General features: G+C 40.0%; 1 non-coding gene across 1 annotated transcript; it reads left to right on the forward strand.

Moving 5' to 3' along the window:
- Window positions 1-13435: 13435 nt before the first annotated feature.
- LOC122003183 lies at window positions 13436-13542 on the forward strand. Its single transcript, XR_006117846.1, has one exon. It is a non-coding gene; the product is annotated as a small nucleolar RNA R71 (small nucleolar RNA).
- The last annotated feature ends 12061 nt before the right edge of the window (window positions 13543-25603 follow it).

The raw sequence follows: 25603 nt of genomic DNA on the forward strand, positions 1-25603 counted from the left end.
GGTTTCGGCCAATACTAGTGTAAAGGTCTAGAGAAATTTTGAAACCAACTTATATATGTTCATGATGTTTCTTGTGATAAGTACTATGAAATGTAGTTGTGGTTTCCATGCTCTTATGCCACTAGAAACTTAGTTTCATGCTTGATAGGTTTCGGCCAATACTCGTGTAAAGGTCTAGAGAAATTTTGAAACCAACTTATATATGTTCATGATGTTTCTTGTGATAAGTACTATGAAATGTAGTTGTGGTTTCCATGCTCTTATGCCACTAGAAACTTAGTCCCATGCTTGATGTGTTTCGGCCACTACAAGTTTAAAGGCCTAGAGAAAATTTAGAACCCAACTTATATATGCTTATGATGTCATGTGATGCATGCTATGAAATGTAGTTGTGTTTTCCATGCTCTTATGCCACTAAAAACCTAGTTCCAGGATAGGTATGGTTCGGCCACTACAAGTTAATGGGTCTAGGAAGTTTGAAATTTAAAACAAATGTGCTTATGTTGTTCCTCATGAAATGTATAAGATATTGGCTTAAGGTTCAACACTTCCATGCTACTTGTAACCTAGAATGAGACATGCTAGGGTTCGGCCATGATAAGATTAGGAGCTTAAGGAACTTAGAACCCAAACTAAATATGCTTAAGTAGTTCCTTATGAAATATGATATGATATGGGTTAGGGTTTACATGTTTGCATGTTGCTTAGAACTTGATTTCTCTTCATGAAAGGTTTCGGCCATGAAAGAATTGGAAACCTAGGAGGGCTTAAAAATTTAGGTTAACATGCTTATGACCTTTCTTATGCTAGTATGTGAAGATAGCATGAGATTTTTATGTTTGTATGTTGTCTAGAAATCATGTCTCTATTCATGACTTTCGGCCATATGGGTTTAGTGATCTAGATGTACCTCACATGCTATGAATGAATCAAGAGATGTTATTTAATGATTCCATGAATGGTTATGTCTTTTTATGATAAGTGATATGCTCTTTTATGTATGCTTATGATCCATGTATGTGCTATGTGTTCAATCATGCATGCTTTAGGATATGATAAAATGATATGTTCATTATGCAAGCTTATGATTCATGCATGTGCTGTGTGCCCAAATATACATGCTTTATGATATGATAAGTGATATGTTCATGTTGTATGTTATGATTCATGCATGTGCTATGTGCCCAAAAAAAATACATGTTTTATGATATGTTAAGAAACATGATATGCATGAAAGAATAAGAACTATGATATGTATGACATGCTACTTTACTTTATGTATGGCTTGTACCAAGGGTGGGCTCCATAAGCGCCCCGGGGTCGATGGACTAAGAAACGGGCCTTGTTAGGGATGGGCTCCTAAGTGCCCCTAGGTCGATGGACTAAGAAACGGGCCTAGTATGTATGCCTTGTAGGGTTCAAGACTTGCTACCTTGGACCTACATAGGACGCGCGCATTTATGTATGTGGTACAAGCCGGGGCCCCAATCATGTTGAGATTATGTTTAAGTATGTATTGTATAAGTTTTCAAAAGACATGTTGCATGATATATGTTAGGAGTTTACCATGCTTATACTTTATGATTATGTCATGATAGTTATGATGATGTTATGCTATGACAGGATACGTTTGATGATTATGTTATGTTTTGCCATGATATGCTCTTGACATGATACATTTGTCTTTATGCCTTATGACTTGTGATTTTAATATGCTTTACGGTTTTTGTGAGTAGGAAAGGAACTTACTGAGCCATGAGTGCTCACAGCTTACTTTCTTGTACCACAGATAAAGGCAAGGAATGGATGTACTAGGGGAGCAGCAGGAGGGGCTAGAAGGATGTGTGCGGTAGTGGACTGGCTAAAGGAAAAGACCTGCTTTTGTTTAATAAGAAATATGCCATGTGGATGTTTTCATTTTATGACTCCATGACCTTAAGTATGTGTTTGGGTATTAAGACTCAAAAAAAAAATTATGATAGGTATGCTATGTGGTTCCTTTATGTCTATGATGATTTTTAAGTAAGAAAAGGTTTTTAAATTCTCTAAGTAAGACTTCCGCTGTGTTAAGTATGTATGTGTCGCAAGTAACCCCCGTCGCCTTAGCAGGAGGGGCGGGGCGTTACAGTAGGATCTTTCGGATACGATCTCCATTTTTGAGGCGGGTACTTCTGACTTATCTCTTTGATATAGTCATTTTAGATATGCATAATAGTTTATAGCTAGTAGTAATTTTTATGTTTACATTTTCTTTGGTATGTCACTATTTGGGTTCTTGTAGTATGCCTATATCTTTATATGTTATACATTCATGCTTATACCATCTTGATTGTTGCCATGTGTTCTCCTATTCTTAGAAATAGTGGCATACATTAACCTACTGTGTAGTAGACTTGTTATTTGTCATATCTGATTTGTGTACTTAGATTTATGATTCCTAGATCATTGTATGATCTATTTATTTTTTTGGTACATTTTTTATGGAGGTGCATACTGTCAGTATCTACATGTTTAGTGACATGCACCATCTTGCATAATTACATGTTGTGCGATTGTCAGTTCCATTGTTGTTGAGCACATCGCCAATTACATGATCTGCATACACAACCACTCATAGGTTAGTGGTATATCAGACAGGGTGTGTGCAGTTTGCACTGTCAGTGCTCTGCTAGTCCACTCATGGGTAGCGTGATGCAACGTGGTAGCATGACAGGGATCCCTCCTCTGGACTGTCTCAGGGAGATGAGAATATTGCGCTCCCCCACTCTGTTTGGGGTAGGAGGATAGGTGTACTCCGACAGCATCCTGTCCACTCAGTCTCTCTGGAGCAGTGATGGCAGAGTGCACAATTGTCATAGCCCTACCCACTCGGTCTCACCATCGCGTGTGAGATGGCTGACTGGTGTCAGGGGTGACACATGTCATTTTGCACCATTTTGCATGATTGCATTTATTGCTTATGATTGCTGCATATTGGTTGCTGCATTTTGGTGGTTGCATATGTTTGACATGCATACAGGTGACATTTTGTATCTGGTCTGACGATCCTTATGTTTCGGATAGGAGTCCTAGTGAGTATAGTTTTCTTCAACCCTTTACAGTATGAATTTCCTACTTTTGTTCAGGAAACTGTACGGCATGATTATTATTGTTAGTTATAACTTATTATGCCTGTCTATCTGGTATCTGCTGAGTTGTTGAACTCATACCATTGATATATTTTTATTTCAGACATTAGGTAGATATTTGTTGAGTCGCTTGGAGTATCCTGTCTGTCGGTTCCCACGTCACATCTGAAGACCTATTTTCTGGTTTCTTTAGTACTTTATTTGGTTTATATATTTGGTGTATTTAGCATTGTATATTCTGATCATGTTTATGGAGTGTTGTTATGTGTTATTTTGTGGTGTTCGTAGTTATTGTATAAAGCCTAGCCGACTAGCAGTGTGTCGATTTGATTTGTACGAGCTTTTCTTTATCATTTTTTCACTGTGTTGGTTTTTTTTAGTACAGCCGAGTGGGTATATATATATATATATATATATATATATTCTGGTCGAATGTGGCTGATGTATTTTGTATGTATGTATGCTTCAGATTGTCACTAGTACAGGGGAGATGCTGCAAGATTTTCCTGTGGCAGGTGTTGGGTTTTTCGGGCAGCGAAAACCGCGTTTTCGCGTCGCGGAAACCCCGAAAGCCCCAAAGCCAACGGATCCATGCAAATAAAAATTTCTAAAACTACGAATACGAGTTTCACACTCCAGATCTACAGTAGATAAGAGTTATACCTTTGAAGCGTGCCCTCGCAAATCTCGCTCGTCCAACGATACGCCAGATCTCGAAGTTGTCAACGTAGACAACTCTCTAGAAGTATCCACACGAACAAGATGTGTTCTCTAACACACAAGATGGAGAAGAGAGCACCACAAGTGTGCTAGCACTCTCTAGGGCTCTCGGGTAGGATTGGAAGAAGAAGAAAACAAAAGAAGAGAACACACTCCTCTAAAATCTCTATGTGACTTTCACTAACCTTTCTTCTTGGATTAGATTCACTCTCCTTTCTTCTCCCTTGCTTGAAACCCACGACCAAGAGAAGAGAAGGAGCAAGAAGATAGCTTAGGAGGAGGAAGATCACTTGAATGAGAGTTACACTTGCAAAATGAAACTCTTTTCATCTAATTAAGTGGTTTGTAACCTCCATGGGATACCAAGAGTCACAACTCTTGGTAACTCCCATGAGGTGGCAGTTCACTTAAGTAACCATGATGATGTGGAGCATCATCATTGGTCCACTTAATGCCAACTCACCAATGAGGTGGCATAAAGTCAAGTCAAACTTAACTCTTCATCTTCCTCTCAAGTCAAGTCAAACTTGACTTAATCTCTCTCATGGTTGATCTAATCCAAATATTTAATTCAAGCCAATTTAATATAATGAATCTAATTCATTTAATTAAATTGATTCAATGAGTCATAATCTAAATTAGACTCATTGAACACATGAATCAACTTGAGTCCAACTCAATTAGCCCAATTAGGATTACTCTTAATCTAATTTGATTCATCAAATGAATCTAATCCTCTTGGTTCATCATATGAACCTAATCTCCATCCACTTGTTCTTTGTGTGTGACCCAATAGGTTCTTGTAACGTTGGCAATGCCCCTAAACTCATTTAGAAACATAAGTAATGAGCGGTATCTAGCAATACATCATTACTACCCAAGTTACAAGAATATTGAGATCCAACATCACCTTGTGACTACTAATTGTGACTCCTCACAATATGTGACATTGTCATTCTATCCTAGACATCTAGATTGATCAATGTGAGGCATAGACCGTGTCATCCTCTAATCAATCTAAATCTTGAACTCCAAGTAGACTCACTCGATCAAATGAGCTCAACATCTCATGTTGACTCATTTGGGCATGGCCATGCACTTCGTGGTCTAACTCTATCAAGAATACCGATGTCGCTCCCGTCATATGGGAGGGATAGATCCCATCTACATCACTCACATCCCTCTGCATAATTCGTTATATACCCAGTAATCGCCTTTATAGTCCACCCAGTTACGGGTGACGTTTGACGAAACCAAAGTACATAACTCCTTATGTAGGGAACCATGGTGACTTCAGGTCTAAGGACCAATAGTCATACTAATAGTCACATGAGAAAGTATATGACACTCATATAATGATCCATGATACTTTCTCATGGCGGGTCATTCAGTATACATTCTCCAATGCATACCCATGTGTCAACTTGATATCTCCATATCCATGACTTGTGAGATCAAGTCATCGAGTTGACCTACATGCTAGTCTTATTGCATTAACATTGTCCCTGAATGTTAATACTCGACTAGGAATGATTTAGAGTAGTGTTCCCTATATCATCTCACTATCGATTCAACCAATCGATTTATATAGGTAAGAACCTTCTACTCAAGGACGTTATTATACTTAATTTATTTGGCACCAATACAAGTAAGTATAATAACCAAACAAATGCCTTTATTAATATAAGAATATGATACAATAAGTCCATAATACAATCATCAAATGATTGGCTCTAGGGCTCTAGCTAACAATCTCCCACTAGCACTAGTGCCAATCAGTGTAGGCTCTAAGTCCCAATGACCTAGTGTGACCATCATGCTTCCTCTGTGCCAAAGCCTTGGTCAAGGGATCTGCGATGTTAGCCTCTGTAGGTACTCTGCAAATCATCACATCTCCTCTCTCAATGATCTCTCGAATGAGATGGAAGCACCGTAGTATATGTTTGGTCCGCTGGTGTGAGCGAGGTTCCTTCACCTGTTCTATAGCTCCATTATTGTCACAATAGAGCTCAATGGGGTCAGCAATGCTAGGAACCACCCCAAGTTCAGTGATGAACTTGCGGATCCAAACTGCCTCCTTTGCTGCCTCTGATGCAGTAATGTACTCGGCCTCTGTTGTAGAATCAGCTACTGTGTCCTGCTTCGAACTCTTCCAGCTCACAGCACCACCATTAATGCAAAACACGAACCCCGACTGCGATCTATAGTCATCCTGGTCGGTCTGGAAGCTAGCATCACTGTAACCCTTTACAGCTAGCTCATCATTGCCTCCATATATCAAGAAATATTCTTTAGTCCTTCTTAAGTACTTAAGAATATTCTTGACCGCTATCCAGTGACTTTCACCTGGATCTGACTGGTATCTGCTCGTCATACTCAAAGCATACGAGACATCAGGTCGAGTACATAGCATGGCGTACATGATCGATCCTATGGCTGAGGCATAAGGGATCTGATCCATGCGGTCTCTCTCCTCTCTAGAAGAGGGACCTTGAGTCTTCGAAAGACTCACACCATGTGACATCGGCAGAAATCCCTTCTTGGAGTTCTGCATGGCAAACCGAAGGAGTACCTTGTCAATGTATGTACTCTGACTTAGGCCAAGCAATCTCTTAGATCTATCTCTATAGATCTGTATCCCTAGAATTCAGGATGCCTCACCTAAGTCCTTCATTGAGAAGCAACTCCCTAGCCAGGTCTTGACAGACTGAAGCAAAGGGATGTCCTTCCCAATGAGTAGTATGTAATCCTCATACAATATGAGGAAGACAACTATGTTCCCTACAACCTTCTTGTAGACACAAGGCTCATCTTCGTTCTTGATGAAACCAAACTGTTTGATTGCATCATCGAATCGAAGATTCCAGCTCCGAGAAGCTTGCTTTAGTCCATAAATGGACCTATGCAGCTTGCATACTCTGCTAGTATGCTGTGGATCTACAAAACCCTCAGGTTGTGTTATGTACACATCCTTGAGTAGGTTTCCATTCAGAAACACGGTTTTGACATCCATCTGCCATATCTCATAGTCATGGTAGGCTGCAATAGCAAGCATGATCCGAATGGACTTAAACATCGCTACTGGAGAAAAGGTTTCATCATAGTCAATACCATGAATCTGCTTGAAACCTTTAGCTACCAAGCGACCCTTATAGATAAGTCCATCCATGTCAGTCTTTCTCTAAAAGACCCACTTACACCCAATGGGTTTTACCCCTTCAGGTGGATCAACCAAAGTCCATACTTGGTTGGTGTACATGGATTCCATCTCGGATCTCATGGCCTCTAGCCATTTCTCGGAATCTGGTCTCATCACAACTTCCTGATAGGTGGTAGGCTCATCATCTATGAGCACAACGTCATCATGGTCAGACAAGAGAAATGAGTATCTCACAGGCTGACGACGTACCCTATCAGACCTGCGAAGAGGTATGTCTACTTGAACTGGTTGTTGTTCCTCAACTCTTTGTGGAACATCATCATCCACAACACTTTGTGGTTCCAGTTCAATTTCCATCGAGGCATTAGTGCTATTTTTCGTATCTTGAACTTCTTCAAGATCGAGCGCGCTCCCACTAGTCTTTCTAGAAACAAAGTCTCTTTCTAGAAAGACCCCAGTCTTTGCCACAACTACCTTGTGCTGACTGGGAATGTAGAAGTAATATCCCTTAGTTTCCTTGGGATATCTAATAAAGTATCACTTGTCGGATTTGTGTCCTAATTTGTCTAAGACTTGATGTCTAACGTAAGCCTCACAACCCCAAATCCTCATGAAAGACACCTGGGCATCTCTCCCAGTCCATATCCTATATGGTGTCTCTATCACGGCCTTGGATGGAACTCGGTTGAGTATAAAAGCTGTCGTGTCTAGAGCATAGCCCCAAAGATATGTCGGAAGATCTGTGTGACTCATCATCGATCGTACCATATCTAATAAGGTACGATTCCTCCTTTCGGATACACCATTCCACTGTGGTGTTCCAGGAGGAGTGAGTTGGGATAGAATCTCACACTCAGCTAGGTAGTCACGAAACTCATGGCTAAGGTATTCTCCACCTCGATCTGATCGAAGTATCTTAATACTCTTGCCAAGCTGGTTCTGTACTTCATTCTTGAATTCTTTGAACTTTTCAAAGGATTCTGACTTATGTGTCATCAAGTACACATAACCATATCTACTGAAGTCATCAGTAAATGTGATGAAGTATCTATAACCGCCTCTAGCAGCAACATTGAAAGGGCCACATACATCACTATGTATGAGTCCTAACAAATCAGTTGCTCTCTCGCTATGCCCACTAAAGGGAGTCTTGGTCATCTTGCCTCGTAGGCATAACTCGCATATCTCATATGATTCAAAATCAAATGAGTCCAACAAACCATCCTTATGGAGCTGGGATAAGCGCTTGTTATTTATATGACCTAAGTGACAGTGCCAGAGGTAGGTTTGGTTCATGTCATTTGACTTGAACCTCTTGGTATTTATGTTATAGATAGGGCTCTCAAAGTCTAGAATATAGAGTCTGTTTATCAGAGATGCACTACAATAGAACATATCGTTTAAATAGACGGAACAACATTTATTCTTTATTATAAACGAAAAACCTTTCTTGTCCAAACAAGAAACAGATATAATGTTCTTTGTTAAAGCAGGCACATAACAACAATCATCTAATTCTAGTACAAGCCCAGAGGGCAGAGATAGATAGTAAGTTCCTACAGCAATAGCAGCAACCCGTGCTCCATTGCCTACTCGTAGGTCTATCTCACCCTTCGTCAATGCCCTGCTATTTCTCAGCGCTTGTACATTAGTACAAATGTGCAAAGCACATCCGGTATCTAATACCCACGATGAAGAAATAGAGAGGTTGACTTCTATAACATGTATACCTGAAGTATAAATCTTATTTCTCTTCTTCGTAAGATCTTCCAGGTATTCTTTGGAGTTCCTCTTCCAGTGGCTTGCTTGTCCTTGATATAGGTGACAAAGATGTTCAACCATATCGTAAGCGCCCATCAACTCATGTTGCTTCTGAAGCTCAGAGTTCATGGTCGCGAGCATAAGACAGGACACATCTAATGCGTCATCTTGATGCTTCTTATAAGCATCTCGGTCTGCTCGCATGGTAGTGACAGGAGGAGCCTCCGAAATGGGCTGCTCCAGAACATACAGTTTACGTTCTTGGGTGAGAACTATTCTCAGGTTCCTGTACCAGTCCAGGAAATTTGCTCCGTTGAGCTTGTCCTTCTTAAGGACAGAACGTAGAGAGAAGTTGTTCGTGTTTGACGTCATGGAAATTCTACAACAAAAATAAATGCAGAAATAAATATCATATTCTTAATCATTTAATTAGGCCTTTAACTAAATGATGCTCCCACAGAATTCTATAATTCATGTGGGACAAGATCCACATCATACTAACCCTTGAGTTAGCTTTGGCTAATACGCCCAAGACTTAGTATGATTGGTAGGTAATGATTACCAATTACATCTCTATGCAACTCTTGTTTATAGGATCAAAATCCGCATTTATATTAAAACTTGAGTTAGCTTTGGCTAATACGCCCGAGAGTTAATATATATGTGATTTTGACCTATCTTTCCAACCGTTGGAAGAATGTCTATAGTTATACTCGATCCAACCGAATTAACTAGGAATACTCAATCTAATTGAGTTGTATTCACCCATGCATTGATAGGCGGGACCAAGATTGTCCCTCCGTACCCTACCAAGATAGTATGTGTTGCTCTGCTTTGGCAGATTCAACAGCAACATGCGATCGAGGTAGTGGTAGGTATCACGGCATGGTAGGCATTACGAGTTGACGCGTTTTAGATCTAATCTAAACGATGATGCGTATCATATACTCGATAGATCTAATCTAATCGAAGGGTGCATCATGTGCACGATTTAGATCTAATCTAATCGTAAGGCACTAATTAATTACTTAATTAACTAGCATGCATCACATACACACAAAACAATTAATTAAATAATTAATCAAATAATTTTGTGATTATGTCATGGCCCTACTACGATCTTCCCAAGCCAATGAGAAGATCGGATGGTCAACCTAAGGTCAACAGCTTCTCAAGCTCCTTCTTTTGACCACCTCGTGTTGCTCGCGCCCTCCTCGTAACTCCGTCTCGAGTGGACCTTCCACCGCTTCAAAATTTACATTACATTTTGAAACTCGAGTTACATTCGAGTCTAAATCTAATTTAAAACAAGAATAAAAAGAAAGGCATGACGTGCAGGTCGCGGAAGAATAAAAACATACAACACGCACATCACATCACGGCACGCAGGCCGTATTATGAATTACAACACAAATTATCCAATCATATTGGGTCTTTGGGCCATGACTATCAACAAAATAATATATAATTCAAAATTATATATTTCTATAATTTTCTGTAATTTTTCTTTAATTTTTTACAATTTTTACGAGTACAATTTCCCGGCGGTTCCGTTTAGCGGTTTTCGGGCGCAATCGCGGAATGAAACCCCTTGCGGGGCCAGGGGCAGCACCCCTACCCGCGATCTAACCATCGTGAGGGTTCCATTGCGATCTAACAGCACCTTAGCCCGCTGTCCCAAAAGGTTTTGGGGTGAAACTTGGCCGTTTTGGAAAAATCTTCCCGATAGCGGAAGCCTACAAGTGCCGAAACACTTATGCTTCGCTTCTACGAGAAAATTACCCATAAAAACTATAAAAAACCTAAATTTACAGAATATTACAGAACTTAAAAGTTTTCATAAAACACAAAATAAACTCGTATTCGTCTTTGCACGTGGCTCTGATAGTACTGTTGGGTTTTTCGGGCCGCGAAAATCGCGTTTTCGCGTCGTGGAAACCCCGAAAGCCCCAAAGACAACGGATCCGTGCAAAGAAAAATTTCTAAAACTATGAATATGAGTTTCACACTCCAGATCTACAGTAGATAAGAGTTATACCTTTGAAGCGTGCCCTCGCAAATCCCGCTCGTCCAACGGTACGCTGGATCTCGAAGTTGTCAACGTAGACAACTCTCTAGAAGTATCCACACGAATAAGATGTGTTCTCTAACAAACAAAGATGGAGAAGAGAGCACCACAAGTGTGCTAGCATTCTCTAGGGCTCTCGGGTAGGATTGGAAGAAGATGAAAAGAAAAGAAGAGAACACACTCCTCTAAAATCTCTATGAGACTTTCACTGACCTTTCTTCTTGGATTAGATTCACTCTCCTTTCTTCTCCCTTGCTTGAAACCCACGACCAAGAGAAGAGAAGGAGCAAGAAGAGAGCTTAGGAGGAGGAAGATCACTTGAATGAGAGTTACACTTGCAAAATGAAACTCTTTTCATCTAATTAAGTGGTTTGTAACCTCCATGGGATACCAAGAGTCACAACTCTTGGTAACTCCCATGAGGTGGCAGTTCACTTAAGTAACCATGATGATGTGGAGCATCATCATTGGTCCACTTAATGCCAACTCACCAATGAGGTGGCATAAAGTCAAGTCAAACTTAACTCTTCATCTTCCTCTCAAGTCAAGTCAAACTTGACTTAATCTCTCTCATGGTTGATCTAATCCAACCATTTAATTCAAGCCAATTTAATATAATGAATCTAATTCATTTAATTAAATTGATTCAATGAGTCATAATCTAAATTAGACTCATTGAACACATGAATCAACTTGAGTCCAACTCAATTAGCCCAATTAGGATTACTCTTAATCCAATTTGATTCATCAAATGAATCTAATCCTCTTGGTTCATCATATGAATCTAATCTCCATCCACTTGTTCTTTGTGTGTGACCCAATAGGTTCTTGTAACGTTGGCAATGCCCCTAAACTCATTTAGAAACATAAGTAATGAGCGGTATCTAGCAATACATCATTACTACCCAAGTTACAAGAATGTTGAGATCCAACATCACCTTGTGACTACTAATTGTGACTCCTCACAATATGTGACATTGTCCTTCTATCCTAGACATCTAGATTGATCAATGTGAGGCATAGACCGTGTCATCCTCTAATCAATCTAAATCTTGAACTCCAAGTAGACTCACTCGATCAAATGAGCTCAACATCTCATGTTGACTCATTTGGGCATGGCCATGCACTTCGTGGTCTAACTCTATCAAGAATACCGATGTCGCTCCCGTCATATGGGAGGGATAGATCCCATCTACATCACTCACATCCCTCTGCATAATTCGTTATATACCCAGTAATCGTCCACCCAGTTACGAATGACGTTTGACGAAACCAAAGTACATAACTCCTTATGTAGGGAACCATGGTGACTTCAGGTCTAAGGACCAATAGTCATACTAATAGTCACATGAGAAAGTATATGACACTCATATAACGATCCATGATACTTTCTCATGGCGGGTCATTCAGTATACATTCTCCAATGCATACCCATGTGTCAACTTGATATCTCCATATCCATGACTTGTGAGATCAAGTCATCGAGTTGACCTACATGCTAGTCTTATTGCATTAACATTGTCCCTGAATGTTAATACTCAACTAGGAATGATTTAGAGTAGTGTTCCCTATATCATCTCACTATCGATTCAACCAATCGATTGATATAGGTAAGAACCTTCTACTCAAGGACGTTATTATACTTAGTTTATTTGGCACCAATACAAGTAAGTATAATAACCAAACAAATGCCTTTATTAATATAAGAATATGATACAATAAGTCCATAATACAATCATCAAATGATTGGCTCTAGGGCTCTAGCTAACAGCAGGGACTCCTTGGGGGCGTGACACCTTTAAGAGCAGTCACTTAAGGATCACTCAAGGTCCGTCCGCTCCTACTATTCTGTTACAATGTTCCATGGGGTTAACATCAAGCTTTCTTGGAAACTGTCCTGGCGCTCTTGAAGATGATGAAGCTACCTGGGCAATTTGACTATCTTGAATTTTCTGGTGCTTTTCTGAATTATCAATTCTTTGAGTTATCACCTTTAATTCTTTCTTCATTTCATTTTGACTTAAGATGAGCTCTTCAATCATTTTCTCCAATCTAGAAATTTGATTGCTCTGAGAAGGTTGTTGTTGAAAATTTTATTGCCCAGGCTGGAAACTTGGTCTAGCCCCCATAGATGGTCCTTGTTATTGATTATTTCTATAAGAGAAATTTGGATGATTCTTCCACCCAGGGTTGTATGTGTTTGAATATGGATTGTTCTATCTCTGATTGTTTAAAGGACATGAGTCTTGAGCATGATAAGAACTTCCACATGTTTCACAACAACATACTATGACATTGACCGTGCTAGTATTTGTTCTCATATTTTCCAACTTCTTTGTAAGAGCATCCAGTTTTGCAGACATCATAGTAATTGCATCCACATCAAATATTCTTGATGCTTTAGTTGGGTTTGAAAAGGCATAGCCACCACTTCTTTTTGTGGCTCACTGATGATGGTTTTGTAATACACTTTCAATAATATCTTTGGCTTCATCCAAACTTTTATTCATAAGTGCCCCTCCAGCAGCAGAATCTAAGGACACCTTAGTATGATAATTGATGCTTTTATAAAATGTATGCAACACTATCCACTTCTCCAATCCATGATGTGGGCATTGCCTGAGCATGTTATTGTATCTATCCCATGCTTCAAATAAAGATTCTGAGTCTGACTGTCTGAAATTTGTAATAAAATTTCTCATATGAGCAGTTGTTACGCAACCGCAAATACACGGTTTCATCGTCAGTAATAAAAAGATATCATATCCATAGGGACTGATTATAACCACTAAAGATATCTCAAAGCGAATTAGCTAAACAATCAACTAGGAATTACACGTACTAAGAAGCAACTAGAAAATAGAAATAGAAAAGTAATGCAGAAACTAGGTTTTATAAAAGTTCTAGGAGATTTAGTTTCTTTGTGATACTTATCAATGTAATATGATTTACCAATTATATCCTCAATTGTCATGCATTTGTAAGAAGTCGTCGGTTATCTCCTATAGAAAACACTAGCAAGGGACTTATATCTATACCTTAAGCAATTAAATAGTCATGATCCCTATGAAGTCCGTTAGCAGGGCAGCCCTGCCATGATGCCCCTCGGTCATACAACATAGAAACACGTCACAAATTAATTCACATTAAGATATAGGGAACAACTCATCTATCTATCCCACTTCTTTGTAGATTCTTGTTTCACCCTTCAAGGTGATCCCTAAGATGTTCGTTAATGGGGCAGCCCTGTCACGACGCCCCTCAGTTATACAATCTAGAGAATTCCTCTACAAGATCCACAAGTAATACAAACATCAAATCAAGAATGGTAATTAGATCCAAACACAACAATCCATATAAGATTGAATTGATACAAAACATAACAACATCATTGAAACAAGAAGTCAGCATATCCTTGAAATCTTACAACAATTCACATCACAAATACTCCCTCCATCCCAGAACAAGAAGATCTACTCCATGATCTACTCCATGAAATAAAGGAAAAGATCCGAAGATAAGAAGATCATAAACATTTCGATCTAAATCAAGAAGATAGAAAAAGAAATGCTTATCTAGATCCGATAAGTAATCTTTGGAACCAATCCTTGCTACCGGAGTCAAATCAGGAATGGAAACGTCTTTAGATCACCAAATTGACACTCAAAAGATGGAGAAAAGCCTCCAGATTGGATCTCCCCAAAGGGAGAGCCTCCCCCCTTTTAGAGAGGAAGAAACCCTTTATATAGAGTAGGGGATTTGGGCGCCACACGACCCATGTCAGATTGGATCTCCCCAAAGGGAGAGCCTCCCCCCTTTTAGAGAGGAAGAAACCCTTTATATAGAGTAGGGGATTTGAGCGCCACACGGCCCGTGTCACGGTCGTGTGGACCTAACATGGGCTCGGCTGCTTAGCTCTCGGCCAGAGTCACACGACCGTGTGAGATTCACACGGTTGTGCCATACTTCGTCTCTAAACGACTCACACGGTCGTGTGGCACACACGGTCGTGCCAATCTTGGCCTCTGGAAATGTTGCACTGTCGTGTGGCACCCACGGCCTGACAATGCTTGCCCTTTGGAAAGGTTGCACGACCGTGTGGCACACACAACCTGACAATGCTTGGCCTCTGGAAAGGTTGCACGACCATGTAGATCTACACGACCGTGTAAAACCACACAGCTATGTCCACCCTCTCTTCTGCTGATGCTACACACCCGGTCTGCTCCACATGACCAAGATCATTTTCCTTCCTGTTCCTTTGGCATGGTCATGTGGCACACATGGCTAACGTTGACTTCCTTCGTTTGCTGATTAGATTCGTCATGAACATCATTTCCCCTCCAAATTTGACTCCTATAGAAAGAAAATACATAAGAGCAGATCTCCGAACAAAGAAGAGTCAATATGCTAAAAGTAAAGAAAGGAGAATAGAAATGCATAGATAAATCATGCATAAAATATAGGAATGTGCGTCAAAACATGTTAAACAAGCGTATAAAATCTACACACATCACTTACAATCACTCCGGAGTTGTCCTTGAAGCCCTCTTCTCAGCCTTCATCTCAGTAACGACCCAAATTTTCCCCATTAGGAGTTTTAAACGTTCTTAAAAATATTTAGAAATGCTATAGAAATATTCTAGAGATATTTAGAAATTTTTAGAGTATTTTTATATAATTTTTGAAGGTCATTTGGTATTTTTACTAAATGAAAGAAGTTTCGACAAAAAAATGTCCAAGCCGAGATTTGAACCGTAGACCTCGGACTCGAACCAAACCTTAACCGAATCCAGAGAGCCAACTGTTCCGCAAGTGTTTCATGAATGAAATAGGAAACGAAATATATTTAAGTGGTTATAGATAACAGAAATAAAAGGATGAAGAAAAAGGGTCGGGCCGAGGTTCGAACTCGCGACCTCGGACCCGACCCGAAACTTAAGTGGAGCGGATGACCAAGTGTTCAAGCAGTTTTTTTTTTGTGATTAAATAGATAGCGAAATAATCTTAAGCCATAACAGAATACCTAGGTATTATAAAGAGGGATAAGTTGATGATTACCCGTGACCTAAACTCTTTCCTCCCCTTTCTCTCGGCGACGGCGTTTTCTCTCGGGCGAAAAACGCAGCAGAGCTTTAGGGCATCTCCGGTGGCCGGCCAAAGACACATCGGAACGCTTCTTCATCTCCTTGCGATCCTCTCGTCGAGGAGGAGCCGTGAGCATAAGGAGGGACCGAGAGCTCGAGTTCTCCGAAGCCCTAGAATTGTTCTCGTCGGCTGTAAGTCCAAGGAACCGAAGTAAGTAGCTTCTCACCTGCGGTAGGAGTGGTTTCGGATTGCATTTTTCCTTATTTTCGAGTTTTGCCATGAAGATTCTTGGCTTAGGGCTTGCTGCCGTGAGTTGTTAAGGAAGATGGAAGGGGATTTTAATTGGATTAGATTTGGACTTTGCTTATTCTGTTGTTTCGAATTTTCCTTGAATATTGTTGTGTTTGGGTTTGCTACCGTGAATCACTATGCTGATTGTGTTTGAGTTTGCTACCATGAATCACAGTACTGTCATGTTTGGGCCCTTTAACAAGCCAGAATAGCCCTACTTCGAGTGTACAGATTTGAAGTTTACCATTCCCTTGATGAGCAAGAATAGCCCTTGTTTAAAATATGTAGTATTAGTTTCCTTGCGTATCATGAGTATGAACAACCTTAAGTTCCAGCATGTAAACATTAGCATTTCTGTCACTTTCGTGTCATTTAACAAGAACAAACGGCCATTTACCTTAATCTAAAGTGTGCAGTTATAGAACCATTTAGTTACTGCCATGCATGAATAGCCCTCATCTCAAGCTTACTGTTTAAATCTTGGGCAGCATCTTAGTTTTGATTTCTTCTTGCTAATTACTATACATGAACAGCCTCTTATTTTGAGTAGATAGTTTAAGAAGTTTGCTAGTTTAACAAGCGTGAATATTTTCTTATTATGTTAGTATGAATAGCATTTTAGTTAGATGTTCCTTTGCAATTAACTAGTATGAACAGCCAGATTGTACATTACAAGTTTGACTTTCTTGCTGATTTACTAAGCATGAACAGTCATTTACCTTAAGTATGTAGTGTTGGATCTTCCTTGCTGTGCAACGAACAGGAACAGTTCCTTATTTCTGCCCTCTGAATGCAGCCATAGCAGTAGTTCATATAGGTTTAGTTATTCTGCAGTTCAGCATTTTTAGTTCAGTTTTGGTGCTATTTCTTAAACATGATCAGCCCTGTTATTAGCATTGCAGTTTTAGTTACTTCGTTACTTTAACAAGCATGAACAGCTACTCCCTAAGTGTATGCAGTTTTTTTTTAAGAATGCAGATTTTTCTTCTTTGATTTATTTCTGCTGTAGCATGCCTAAAGATTTCAGATTGGTATTCCTTGGTTTTAAATCTGTTGTAGCATGTTTGAAGGAGTTAGGTTTGCTTTCTTTTGATTTGTTTCTGATGTAGCATGCTTATAGAAGTCAGATTTTCTTTCCTTTGATTTAATTCTGTTGTAGCATGCCTATATTCTTTTTAAGAGTTTAAGACAAATATAAGAAAGATAAAGAAAAGAAAGAAAAAGGCCAAGGCCTTAAGTAGATCTCAAAGTCAAGACTTTAGGGATTTTGGCACACAAGGTGCTAAAGAAAATGCCGAGGCATTATATATTAGAAGTATTAAAAGATAACAAGTATTTTACTTTTATCAGTGGCACTGTACTGGACTCTCAGTTGTCCTTGGGTTGGGCTCCCATTGTCGTCCCTAGGTTTAGATAACCTAGTATACAGGACTCTCAGTTGTCCTTGGGCTGGACTCCCATAGTCGTCCCTAGGTTTAGATAACCTAGTAAACCTTACTAGATTCGAGACCAGCTATCTCGGGTCTAGTTAGGGATACGCGCATAGCAAGTACAGTTGTCGGGCCCAAGAAGAAAGTTGATTATTATTTTGAAGTATTATAAGTATAAGTTTTTTGACAAAAGAAATAAGTTTCACATAAGTATAAAAGTATAAAAGAATAAGTTTAGAACAAATGAATTAAGTTTCACTTTGTTTTAGAATCAGCAAGTTTAGTTCCCTTTTATGCTAGCATGTTATTTAGATTAGCTTACTGTTCCTTGCTATTAGAAGAGCATGAGTAGCTTTACATGTTTAGCACTTCAGTATGTTTGTTTATTTACTAGTAGATGAGCATGAGTAGTTTTCCCTTTGAGCATTCAGTTTTAGTTTTCAGTATATTCACATGCATATCGAGTTTTTGTGAGTTAGATAGCGCTTACTAAGCATTTTGCTTATAGATTACATTTCCTCTTACTGCAGATAAAAGAAGGCGACAAGGTGGCGCAGATGATGTGTGATGCCAGGACTATGGAAGTCTTGGGACTAGAAAGGAGTTCCTTTAGTCTTCTTTCCTTATTTTTAGTTTCCACATTTTAGTTATTGTAAACATTTGAGTTGTATTTTAAGTTCATGTCATTTGAGATTATTCTATTTAGATTGCATGTAGGATGAGTTCAGTTTAGTAAGTAGATATTTGTGTGTTTGATACTTATTTAACTGCATGGGTGTTTGATAAATGTTTCAGCCGCCTGTGGCTAATGTATGCTATGTTTGTATCTCATTTTAAGGTCACCGGTACAGGGGAGACTCTGTCGAAATTTTTCGGTAGAGACTCCTCGTGGTTTCAATCATACCGGTTAAGTAGAGTTAGTAGTTAAGTAACGGTCATCCTTAGAGTGTAGTAGTAGTAAGAAGGGTGGTCGTTACAGTTGGTGTCAGAGCAGTTTCCATTCTCCAGCATCACACATCAGCACCATCTTTGTCGTCTTCAAGTAAAAATGTATTTAATTTTTCTTTTATGCTTATTAATTACGGTATAGAGTATCTGCTTATATGCGGTTAAGTAAGAAGAAAACTCTTGTTTTATTTTTCTATATTTAGATACATATGCTTAGGAAGAATAGAGATGATTTTAGTTTTGTTTCTCTCCTACATAATTAGATGTCAAGAAGAGGACGTCCCCGTACCGTTCGTACTGAGTACCGAGCACAGGAAGATGAAGAGCCCAGAATAGCTGAACCAAATCTCTCTGAAGTTGTTGCTCAACTCCAGAGACAAGTGGCGGAGCAGCAACAAGTGATCGTCAATCTGATGACAAATCAGCAGCCAGTCCCTCCCACTCCTCCAATTGTTAATGTGGAGACCCCAGTAGTGACTGAGGTTCCACCAGCCGCTCTGGAAGTCCCCATAGCACCTAGAAGATAAGAAGCCTACCTGATACAGTGGTTGAAGCTGAAGCCAGAAAGTTCCTCAGGCACGACTGAGCCCTGGGATGCTCAAGCTTGGTTTAAGACACTGGAGAGCACCATGGAGCTTCTTGACTGGCCAGAAGTCGAGAAGGTCAAGTGTGCATCTTTCTGCCTATCAGGTGATGCTCGTATGTGGTGGGAGAGAGTTAAGAGCAAGAGGTTGGTCAATCAGATGGCTAGGTTGACTTCGAGACAGAGTTTTACGAAGAATTCTTCCGTCAACGGATCACCAATAAGCATTTTGAGGAGTTTATAGAATTCAGACAAGGAGACCTGTCGGTGGAAGAAGCAGTACAGAAATTCAATAGGCTAGCCCGACTCTGTCCAGAGCTAGTAAGTACGGAAAAGGAACGAGTCAGAATGATGCTCAGGATGCTGAGACCAGTGATAGCACTTAATGTGAGTAGTGGAACTCACCAGCCCCAGACTGGCGAGGAGCTGGTCAGCAGAGCATTAGTCGCTGAGCACTATCTGGACAGCATCAAGGTGCAACGAGAGCAACACAAGTCAGTCAAGATCGAAAACAAGACAGTGGGAAGCCAGAAACCTCAGTCAAGTGATCAGAATTGGAAGGGCAAGGGTAACAAAAGGAAACGAGGGGATACAGGAAGCAGCCAAAAGGGAGGTCCAATAGACGAGCAGGTTAAGTTCCCTTCCTGCCCTAAATGCGGGAGATCGCATCCAGGAGCCTGTCTTTTAGGTATGACCGGATGTTATTCATGTGGCCAAGAAGGACATCTAGCTGGAGCATGTCCTAATAAGTTTAAGGCACCTCAGCAACAGTTAGTGCAATATGAAGGCAAGCCTGCACAGTTACACCACATGACAACATCACTAGAGGGACCCTATCTCGGTCAGGAAAGGTTGGAAGCCCCACCCGTTCCAATCAATGCCAGAGTATTTTCTCTCACTAACGAAGAAGCTGCCGGTACCTCCACGGTAGTCACAGGTCAAATATCTACCCTTTAGCATTTAGCTACCGTCTTATTTGATACTGGTGCTACCCATTCTTTTGTGTCAATTTCTTTTGCCAAATTTAACAAGTACCCACTCTCCAGAATTATCCTAAGTTTGAGGACGAACTTTTTATAAGGTATGGGGGATTGTAACGACCCAAATTTTCCCCATTAGGAGTTTTAAACGTTCTTAAAAATATTTAGAAATGCTATAGAAATATTCTAGAGATTTTTAGAAACTTTTAGAGTATTTTTATATAATTTTTGGAGGTCGTTTGGTATTTTTACTAAACGAAAGAAGTTTCGACAAAAAAATGTCCAAGCCGAGATTTGAACCGTAGACCTCGGACTCGAACCAAACCTTAACCGAATCCAGCTAGCCAACTGTTCCGCAAGTGTTTCATGAATGAAATAGGAAACGAAATATATTTAAGTGGTTATAGATAACAGAAATAAAAGGATGAAGAAAAAGGGTCGGGCCGAGGTTCGAACTCGCGACCTCGGACCCGACCCGAAACTTAGGTGGAGCGGATGACCAAGTGTTCAAGCAGTTTTTTTTTGTGATTAAATAGATAGCGAAATAATCTTAAGCCATAACAGAATACCTAGGTATTATAAAGAGGGATAAGTTGATGATTACCCGTGACCTAAACTCTTTCCTCCCCTTTCTCTCGGCGACGGCGTTTTCTCTCAGGCGAAAAACGCAACAGAGCTTTAGGGCATCTCCGGTGGCCGGCCAAAGACACATCGGAACGCTTCTTCATCTCCTTGCGATCCTCTCGTCGAGGAGGAGCCGTGAGCACAAGGAGGGACCGAGAGCTCGAGTTCTTCGAAGCCCTAGAATTGTTCTCGTCGGCTGTAAGTCCAAGGAACCGAAGTAAGTAGCTTCTCACCTGCGGTAGGAGTGGTTTTGGATTGCATTTTTCCTTATTTTCGAGTTTTGCCATGAAGATTCTTGGCTTAGGGCTTGCTGCCGTGAGTTGTTAAGGAAGATGGAAGGGGATTTTAATTGGATTGGTTTTGGACTTTGCTTATTCTGTTGTTTCAAATTTTCCGTGAATATTGTTGTGTTTGGGTTTGCTACCGTGAATCACTATGCTGATTGTGTTTGAGTTTGCTACCATGAATCACAGTACTGTCGTGTTTGGGCCCTTTAACAAGCCAGAATAGCCCTACTTCGAGTGTACAGATTTGAAGTTTACCATTCCCTTGATGAGCAAGAATAGCCCTTGTTTAAAATATGTAGTATTAGTTTCCTTGCGTATCATGAGTATGAACAACCTTAAGTTCCAGCATGTAAACATTAGCATTTCTGTCACTTTCGTGTCATTTAACAAGAAAAAACGGCCATTTACCTTAATCTAAAGTGTGCAGTTATAGAACCATTTAGTTACTGTCATGCATGAATAGCCCTCATCTCAAGCTTACTGTTTAGATCTTGGGCAGCATCTTAGTTTTGATTTCTTCTTGCTAATTACTATACATGAACAGCCTCTTATTTTGAGTAGATAGTTTAAGAAGTTTGCTAGTTTAACAAGCGTGAATATTTTCTTATTATGTTAGTATGAATAGCATTTTAGTTAGATGTTCCTTTGCAATTAACTAGTATGAACAGCCAGATTGTACATTACAAGTTTGACTTTCTTGCTGATTTACTAAGCATGAACAGTCATTTACCTTAAGTATGTAGTGTTGGATCTTCCTTGCTGTGCAACGAACAGGAACAGTTCCTTATTTCTGCCCTCTGAATGCAGCCATAGCAGTAGTTCATATAGGTTTAGTTATTCTGCAGTTCAGCATTTTTAGTTCAGTTTTGGTGCTATTTCTTAAACATGATCAGCCCTGTTATTAGCATTGCAGTTTTAGTTACTTCGTTACTTTAACAAGCATGAACAGCTACTCCCTAAGTGTATGCAGTTTTTTTTTTAAGAATGCAGATTTTTCTTCTTTGATTTATTTCTGCTGTAGCATGCCTAAAGATTTCAGATTGGTATTCCTTGGTTTTAAATCTGTTGTAGCATGTTTGAAGGAGTTAGGTTTGCTTTCTTTTGATTTGTTTCTGATGTAGCATGCTTATAGAAGTCAGATTTTCTTTCCTTTGATTTAATTCTATTGTAGCATGCCTATATTCTTTTTAAGAGTTTAAGAAAAATATAAGAAAGATAAAGAAAAGAAAGAAAAAGGCCAAGGCCTTAAGTAGATCCCAAAGTCAAGAGTTTAGGGATTTTGGCACACAATGTGCTAAAGAAAATGCCGAGGCATTATATATTAGAAGTATTAAAAGATAACAAGTATTTTACTTTTATCAGTGGCACTGTACTGGACTCTCAGTTGTCCTTGGGTTGGGCTCCCATAGTCGTCCCTAGGGTTAGATAACCTAGTATATAGGACTCTCAGTTGTCCTTGGGCTGGACTCCCATAGTCGTCCCTAGGTTTAGATAACCTAGTAAACCTTACTAGATTCGGGACCAGCTATCTCGAGTCTTGTTAGGGATGCGCGCATAGCAAGTACAGTTGTCGGGCCCAAGAAGAAAGTTGATTATTATTTTGAAGTATTATAAGTATAAGTTTTTGGACAAAAGAAATAAGTTTCACATAAGTATAAAAGTATAAAAGAATAAGTTTAGAACAAATGAATTAACTTTCACTTTGTTTTAGAATCAGCAAGTTTAGTTCCCTTTTATGCTAGCATGTTATTTAGATTAGCTTCCTGTTCATTGCTATTAGAAGAGCATGAGTAGCTTTACATGTTTAGCACTTCAGTATGTTTGTTTATTTACTAGTAGATGAGCATGAGTAGTTTTCCCTTTGAGCATTCAGTTTTAGTTTTCAGTATATTCACATGCATATCGAGTTTTTGTGAGTTAGATAGCGCTTACTAAGCATTTTGCTTATAGATTACATTTCCTCTTACTGCAGATAAAGGAAGGCAACAAGGTGGCGCAGATGATGTGTGATGCCAGGACTATGGAAGTCTTGGGACTAGAAAGGAGTTCCTTTAGTCTTCTTTCCTTATTTTTAGTTTCCGCATTTTAGTTATTGTAAAAATTTGAGTTGTATTTTAAGTTCATGTCATTTGAGATTATTCTGTTTAGATTGCATGTAGGATGAGTTCAGTTTAGTAAGTAGATATTTGTGTGTTTGATACTTATTTAACTGCGTGGGTGTTTGATAAATGTTCCAGCCGCTTGTGGCTGATGTATGCTATGTTTGTATCTCATTTTAAGGTCACCGGTACAGGGGAGACTCTGTCGAAATTTTTCGGTAGAGACTCCTCATGGTTTCGATTATACCGGTTAAGTAGAGTTAGTAGTTAAGTAACGGTCATCCTTAGAGTGTAGTAGTAGTAAGAAGGGTGGTCGTTACAATCTCTCAAATGCACTTGAGCTTGCAACTCCTCTCCATTGCTCCTCGTCTGGTGGTCCTTCGGATCCCTTTCACACCATCCTTAACCGATCTCAAGGACCTGAGCCATAAGATGAGCTTTCCAAACTTGACCGCACCAAGTTTCTCATATGCTCACCAAGTCTTGTATGACTCAAACACATATATCAAACATGTATGAATCCTAGCTTAAACTCTTTGACACACACATTAATATCATGATCGTACCCAGTCAAACTTGGGTTGATTGCACCCATACTATAGAGGGGAGGGGCGGAAGAATTTCTTCCATACTGGCAGTTGCATTGCTAGCTGCCCTGCTAGCCTCACCCTCAACACCGGCTCCCTAATTGTTAGAGCTACTACAATAAAAATGTTAAAAGACAACACCCAAAAGACAACGATTTTAAGAGAAATCGTTGCGAATTTGCTCAAAGACAACGGTTTTTGACAAAACCGTTGTCTTTGAACTCCCCATTAAATATAAAAGACAATTATTTTGTGAAAACTGTTGTTATTGAGCGACTTCTTTTTAAATCAACAACACTTTTTACAACGAGTTCTAAAACCGTTGTCTTTAAGCGCGCTTTTAGGGGCTACGACAACAGTTTTGATAAAACCATAGTATTTAACTTTGATCATTCCCCCCCCCCCCCTTTGCAGTTTTGCTTTTCCTCTCTCTGAATATCTTTTTGGTGTCGTGTTTTCCCCTTCGCATTCTCGAACCCTAGTCATTTTTCTTTCCCTCTCCTCATACAATCTCTTCACGCTATCATGTCGATGGTATGACAGTAAGGGGTGCTGCCTCTGCTGGATCTTCCTCCACGACGGTGTGCTCTCCTCTCGTCAAGTTGTTAATCTGGTTCTGTTTCATTTCTTCAATCCATTCGCTTTTCCCCTTTAGACTTCGGATTTTCCATCATTTTCAGCAGTAAAAATCTCAACTTGTTTACAGCTTTTTTCCCATATCCTTAGATGGGAGCTCAACACAGCACGAGGCTACATAGCCTAGTTGTTGTAGATGCCGGTGCCGGCGGAGGAGATGGCCACACGCACCTCTTGTGTCTGGCGGAGCTGATGTCTTACGAGGAGGCCTGCCGCCTCGATCCCGAGCTCGAGACCTTCAACTCCATGCTCCAGCAGCGCATCGGTCGCGCCATCTCCACCCTCATCGATGGCGTCCAAGTTCGTTCCCTCTCCCTCGATTCCCTCAGGGAGATCACCGGCTGCCTCCTCGAGATGAACCAGGAGGTGGTCAAGATCATCCTCGACTGCAAAAGTGCGACGTGTGGAAGAACACCGAGCTCTTCGACCTAGTCGAGGATTACTTCTAGAACAACCTCCAAACTCTCAACTTCTGCACTACCCTCGAAAAGTGCCTCACTAAAGCTCGTGACAACTAGTTCAAACTCCAAGTCGCGCTACAGTGCTTCCCCGAGGAGGAGGAGGACCACAAAGGCGACAATGCGAGGTACTCTTACGGAGCTGAGGCACTTCAAGGCGGGCGGCGATCCCTTCACGGAAGAGTTCTTCAAGGATTTCCGGTCCTTCCACCAGTAGAAGCTCCATATGCTCGACAAAATGCAGATGAGAAAGAACAAGCTTGACAAGAAGCTCAAATCCATCAAGGCCTGGAGGAAAGTCTCGAGCATCATCTTCGCGGCCACATTGACCACCTTCTTGATCTTCTCGATAGTTGCCACTGCCATAGCCGACCCGCCTGTTGCTACATATTTCAAACTTAAGTTTTCATGTTTGATTTTACTTTTTTGGGTATTATATCCATCTTTCCTGGGATTAGAGGTTTTGATGGGTGTTTTATCGGTTGCAGTTCAATGCATGAATTTCTCGTGAAAATAGATTGGCCCACAGTGAATTTTTTGGTTTTATTTTGCATAAAATCTAAATTTTATTTGATTAATTTTGATAGTGCAAATCATTCAGGATTTTCTGGTCCAAGAGTAATAGTCAAGAGCATAAAGCCAATACAAAAGGATGAGGAGGTTTGCATCACTTATATCGACTTGTTGGAACCTAAGGTATTAAGTGCTAGTACTTGTCGGCTAGAAATGATAGAAGCTTCTAACTTTACTATACT

Source organism: Zingiber officinale, chromosome 7A, assembly GCF_018446385.1.
Source record: "Zingiber officinale cultivar Zhangliang chromosome 7A, Zo_v1.1, whole genome shotgun sequence".
NCBI classification, from domain to species: Eukaryota; Viridiplantae; Streptophyta; class Magnoliopsida; order Zingiberales; family Zingiberaceae; genus Zingiber; species Zingiber officinale.